Here is a 7,098-nt window from a genome sequence, read left to right on the forward strand (position 1 = left end):
AGACGCATCGTGGATGGCTGGCCACGGCGACGCGCACACGACGGTGGTGCTACCGGCCGTGAGGAAGAAAGGCGCGCTCTGTAATTTCCTAGCGGAGTCAAGCTTCGAGAGCTGGTCGGCTGGGTGCGCAAGGAGCAAGCGGAGCTATGACGGGCTTTGCTGCGACTGGAATGGCTCTATGGCGACGGCATGGGCTTGTCGGAGTTGGGCGGTGGCGATGGGAAAAGCAGAGAAGAAGGAAGAGCGACGACGACGGCGTCCCAACCTTTATAGCGTGGCAAAGAAGCAAGGGGATGACACGCAGCAGCCTGCTCATGCCAGCGTGAAGCCGGAGAAGGCCACGGGCGCGACAGGAAGCTAGAAGAAGGTCGCCGGTGGTGAGGTGTCGCCCGCAGGTACTGTTCACCGAAATTACAGAATTGCCACTCGCCTAATTTTCCCAAATTACTCCCAAATTTGTATGGTAACTCAAAAATCTCCAAAAATAAAAGTTGTTCCAAATTCAAAGTTCTACAACTATGCTTTAATAACCATACCCAAATTATGTCTACATTTTGAAATGCAAGTTTAAAATCAAAAGGGGACACTTTAAGTACATTTCGCCTTTTCAAATTACTTCAAAATTTATATAACAACTTTGAAAACTCCAAAAACAAACTTTGTACAACTTGACAAGCTCTAAACTTTTGCTTTTAGGCTCAACCCCAAAATGTGCTTAGATTTTGAATTAGGTTTTCAGGGTAGAATTTAAACACTAAAAATCAGGGTTTTCGGAAATTTCAAAGCAATACAAAGATTTTGATCTTGATTCAAACCATACAAGTCAACACATATAACATAAATGTAAACTTGTTTTAATGTATGCATATTAAAATTTTTACTAACACTAAAATGAGGTGCAATACATATGATGACATGGCAGGTTTTAGTATTTAAACACCCGAGGTGTTACAATCCTTCCCCCTAAAAGAAATCTCGTCCCAAGATTTAAAGTCCGAGGGTAAGTAATGGAAAAGGAAATGTGTCGAGCAAACACATTCAAAACCTATCCATAAAACAGCTAAGGTCTCTTTACAAAACACAATTTGTAATGACAGAGCACAACTAACATTATTCTATATTGACGCAAGAAACTCCGGAAACTTTTCTAGCAAGGAATCTTTGGATTCCCAAGTAGCTTCTTCTTCGGAATGTTGATTCCATTGTATCTTGTAGAATTTGATTGTTCTCCTTCGTGTGACATGGTCTTTCTGATCCAGAACTCGGATAGGATATTCAGAATAGGTCAAATCAGGTTCAAGTTCCACTCCTTCAACCTCAATATTCTACTCAGGCACTCGAAGACACTTCTTTAATTGTGAAACATGGAACACATCATGCACAACTGAGAGATGTTCTGGTAACTTCAAGCGATATGCCACCTTTCCATACCTCTCCAAAATTTAAAATGGTCCAATATAATGAGGTGCCAACTTGCCTTTAACACCAAAACGGGTAACTCCCTTCATTGGTGATACCTTTAGATATACAAAATCTCCCTTGTTAAACACCAATGGTCTACGTCGTTTATACGCATAACTCTTTTGTCGGGACTGAGCTTTCTTCAAATTACTTTGTATCTGCCTAACATTCTCTTCTGTTTCTTTCACTAGGTCAACTCCAAAGGACCATCTTTCCTCGAGTTCAGACCAATTTAGTGATGTTCTGCATCTACGACCATAAAGTGCTTCAAATGGAGCCATCTTAATGCTCTCTTGATAATATTGTTGTATGAGAACTCAGCCAAAGGAAAACATTCATCCCACTTATTGGAATAGTTAAGGACACAACACCTTAACAAATCTTCAAGTACTTGATTTACTCTTTCAGTCTGACCATCAGTCTGTGGATGATAAGCTGTACTATACAGGAGTTTGGTACCCAATGAAGCATGCAATTATTTCCAAAAGTTGGAGACAAACTATGTACCTCTATCCGACACAATGGTCTTTGGTATACCATGTAAGCTCATGATTCTTGCTAAATACATCTTGGCATATTGGATAGTAGGATATATACTCTTGACTAGAAGAAAATGTGCCGACTTAGTTAGTCGATCTACAATAACCCATATCGAGTCAAAACCTTTTGATGTCTTGGGTAGACCAACTATAAAATCCATACTAATATCCTCCCACTTCCAAGCTAGAATAGGCAATGGCTGTAACTCTCCAGCAGACCTCAAATGTATAGCTTTTACTTTTTGACAAGTATCACACTTGGCTATATACCGAGCAATCTCTATCTTCATTGTGGTCCACCAAAATCTCTGTTTCAAGTCGTGGTACATCTTATTACTTCCTGGATGAATAGAGAACCTGGTGGTATGTGCCTCTTCAAGAATTGACTGTTGCAACTCAGAAACCTTTGGTACCACAAGGCGATCCTTGAACCATAGCACATTTGCATCATCTATTCTAAAGCATGTCACTTTTCCCTTCCTGACTCTTTCTTTGATATGGGTTATACCCTTGTCTTCTTTCTGAGCGGCAATAATTTGATCTCGAATAGTTGATTCAATAGTTATATTGATCAAACTACTTTATTGGAATACCTCCACATTCAACTTCTCCATCTCCTGACATAAAGTCAGATTCATAGTTTTTACTATCAGACAATTGCAATGACTCTTATGACTAAGGGCATCTGCAACCACATTTGCCTTACAAGGATGGTAATGCACCTCCAAGTCATAATCTTTAATCAATTCTAACCATCTTCTTTGTCACATGTTCAATTCTGATTGAGTAAAGATATACTTTAAACTCTTGTGATCTATATAAATATGGCATGTATTACCAAGCAGGTAATGCCGCCAAATCTTCAAAGCATGGACAACTGCTGCTAACTCCATATCATGAGTTGGATAATGTTCTTCATGTTGTTTAAGTTGTCTGGAAGCATAGGCAATGACTCGGCCTTCTTGCATCAATACACATCCAATACCAATACCCGAAGCATCACAATAAATGTCAAACGGCTTCTCGATATCTGGTTGTGCTAACACTGGTGCAGTGGTTAATAATCTCTTCAAAGTCTAGAAAGCTTCTTTATAATCAGATGACCAGATAAACTTGGCTTGGTTCTTCAACAACCCAGTGATGGACTTGGATATTCTAGAGAAATCTGGAATGAAACGATGGTAATAACCCGCCATTCCTAGAAAACTCCGAACCTGATGAACAGTGGTTGGCGGTTTCCAATCTAGTATATCCTTAACTTTGCTTGGATCCACTGCAACTCCTTCAGTGGACAAAACATGTCCTAAAAACTATACTTCCTTTAGCCAAAAGTCACACTTACTGAACTTGGCATACAACTGATGTTCTCTTAGGCGGGTCAGAACAATTCTGAGATGTTTCGCATGTTCTTTCTTGTTCTTAGAATATACTAAGATGTCATCAATAAACACCACTACAAACTTGTCTAGCTCAGGCATGAATACTGAATTCATCAGATACATGAAATGAGCTAGGGCATTTGTCAAACCAAAAGACATTACCAGGTATTCATATAATCCATATCTGGTGGTAAATGTCGTTTTGGGAATATCTTCAGGCTTAATTTTGATTTAGTGGTAACCTGACCTCAAATCAATCTTGGAGAAAACTTTGGCTCCAGCCAGTTGATCAAAAAGTAAATCTATCCGAGGTAAGGGATACTTATTCTTAATGGTTACTTCATTCAATGGACGATAGTCAGCACACAATCTCAGGGTCTCATCTTTCTTCTTCACAAAAATTGCAGGACATCCCCAAGGTGATGAACTAGGTTGGATAAACCCTTTATTAATTAACTCTTACAACTGAGTCTTCAACTCGGCTAATTCCTTGGGAGGCATCCTATAAGCTCTCCTAGAGATCAGAGCTATTCTAGGTTTTAGATCGATGTTAAACTGAACATCCCTATCAGGTGGTAGATCGGGTAAATCTTCAGGAAAAACATCCAGGAATTCACAAACTACTGGGATATCTCTAATCTCCTTGATGGAAGTTGCACAAACTTTTTCCACTGATCTCCTTAAGGTTGGAAGTTGGATAAGAAGCTGAGAATTACTATCTGGCAAACTCACCCTTATTGTCCTATTTAGAGTATCTACAACAGCTTTATGCTGATATATCCAATTCATTCCCAAGATCACATCTATATCCTGATCCTTTAGAATAATCATGGTAGTGGGAAAAATGTGCCCACCTAGGTTTATGGGTACCTGGTACACCATTTCCTTAGTACACAGATGTCCCTCGGGCGACTGTATATAAAAATTCTCCTTTGTTTCCCCAATTGGAATTTCATGCTTTATGACAAAGGTTCTATTGATGAATGTATGAGATGCACTAGAATCAAAAAGCATAACTACAGGATGATCGATGACAGGAAACATACCCAGCATCATGGGTTCCCCTTCTAGAATCTCCCCAGCTTGAATATAGAAAACCCGCCCGGTCTTCTTTTCATCTTTGCCCTTCTAAGCATTTTGGTGGTTGTTCTTGTTTTGAGCTTGATCCTATTGTTGATTTCCAGGAGCCTTTTGAAAATTTGGATTGTACTACTTAGGATATGGACATTCCCTAGAGAAATGACCTGACTTCCCACAATTGAAACATGGGTAATGGTGGCCTTGGGGTGTCGGAGCACGAACACTAGGAACATTTATCTGTTGAGAGTTCGGGTAAGTTATGGCAGGACGGACATTTGGTTGTTGACTGGCTTGGAACTATGGTGGGCGATAAGGAGGGCGATAGTGATTCACTAGATGATAGATTATCTTCTGCCTCTTCTGATTCCCACCAAAAGATCCAGATGGCATACCCTTTTTCTTTTTAATCTCCTTATGCTGCTGATATTTCTCCTCAGATGCAATAGCAATGTTGACAGCCTCATGATATGTGACATTGGTGCAGGTAGTCATCATGGTCTGAAGTTTGGTATTTAGGCCACGCATGAACCACTTCTTCTTCTTGGCATCTGTGTTAACATGTTCAGATGCATATTGTGAAAGGTGATTAAACTTGCCCACATACTGCATGACTATTTGATCACCTTGCTTCAAAGCAAGAAACTCATCAAGCTTCATGGCCATAACTCCTTCAAAAATATAATGGGCACGGAAAGTAGTGTGGAACTCAGCCCAAGTTAACTGAACACCTGCTGGTTGCATAGCCATAAGGTTTGCCCACCAAGCACCTGCTACACCTCTGAGCTATTGGGCAACAAACACAGGCTTCTAGAACTCAGTGCATGGAATGAGTCAAATTTTTGCTCCATGGTACGAAGCCAATCATCAGCTTCAAGTGGTTCGTCAGCCTTGGTGAATACTGGTGGTCATGTATCCATGAAGTCAACATATGTAGCTTCTTGCCTATGATGATTACGACCATGGTTCCCTTGCATCATATTTTGATCGCTTTGAGCTAACTCCCAAAGCAATCGAGCATTCTCCACAGTCACATTGACTAGTGCTGCGATAGCATCAGCCAAACTTGGTAGAACTGGTGGGGGATCAGGAATACCATCCTCATCTTGTGAAGAACCAGGAACATTCGAACCCCGAGTACGACACATCTGTTCATAATAAACAAAACTTTATTCACAACCATTTATTGAACTATTAAAAGAGCTTGCTACAAATGCTTTACATAGGGCTCACTTATTTATACACAAGTCTGCACTTAAGCTAGACTACCCAACTAGACTAGAACTCACTATATTACAACTCTACTCTTCTCCTCGATCACCTCAAACCTCATGATCGGTATCCATTCCTGAAACATTTCCACCTTCCTCGTCACTTTCGTTGACCATCACTACTTCTTCTGGATCTTCTTCTTCTTCCGCTTCATCATCATCTGCTATGGCGACACCTGGGTCCATTGCATTAGCTTGAGGCTCATGATTTGGATTCAGGAGATTATTCAGCCTATGGACTTCTTCATGTAGATTGGTATAATATTCTTCTAAGTCTTCTACATAGAATTCTAACTCATGAGCTCGGGCTCTAGCTACATCTTCTCTATGCTAAGCTTCATTTCTTCCTTCCACCATATGAACTAACATACGCTCATAGTTCTTATGAGCGGTGGTGCGACACCTCAGTTGATCCTTTAACTTGCCCACCTAGATGGCATCCAAGGCCCTATCTCTAGTAGCTTGTGCTAACTCTGCTGAAAGCCTCTGTACCTCAGCCTAGGGATCAGGCCTAAAGCTGCTACTGCTAGCACCATCGCTTCTAGGGGTAAGCTAGTGATGAGGAACTCCTTTGGGTCCCACGGACTTATGGGGCGTTATCTTGGTATGAGCCATACTATAGAAAACAAGATTTCAAATAGTAAGATGATCTGTTAAAATTCTAAAAAGGTAGCAAGGATGGATTACACTACTCAACCCAGACTCACTACTCAACCCAGACTCAGAGGGAAGTAAGTAACAAATGGATTAATCATGATGCATGAATCATCCTTACAAAACTTAAACATCAAAGCTCCTATAGTACATAAACAATAGTTCTTATTATATAGGGCATAATAAGATTACTACTCTACCATACCAAGCCTTTTTAATCAAATAAGGAATGGCAAGAATGAATTAAGATAAGTTAGAAGCAATTTGGACCAAATTAACATGTTAAATTTATTTGTCCCAAATCATTTTGAAGTTTTGTAAAACAACACTACAAAAACCTTGTAATGATCGCTCTGATACCACTCTATGGCAGAACCTCCTAAATTATAGGGCCCACATGCACCTATCATTGTCCAAAGACCTCTAACAACTATGCATATGTTCCCGGTAACTTAAGAAGACTGTCGGGTGTCCTCGGAGAACCCCGAATCATCCACGATTTTCGAGCAGGATCCCATTACAGAGTCATTGCAGTATTACAACATTTATTCAAATATCTACATCAGAGTAAAATAGCGGAAGTCTTACAATAATTTAATTTACAAAATAGTTATTTCAAACCTTATAAACTAAGTACGATGATTATTACAAACCATAGTAGTGGAGTGGCATAAGTAACATAAAATATAACACACAAAGGAAATACCCTGCCCAAGG

Source organism: Miscanthus floridulus, chromosome 16 (genome assembly GCF_019320115.1).
Source record: "Miscanthus floridulus cultivar M001 chromosome 16, ASM1932011v1, whole genome shotgun sequence".
Lineage (NCBI taxonomy): Eukaryota > Viridiplantae > Streptophyta > Magnoliopsida > Poales > Poaceae > Miscanthus > Miscanthus floridulus.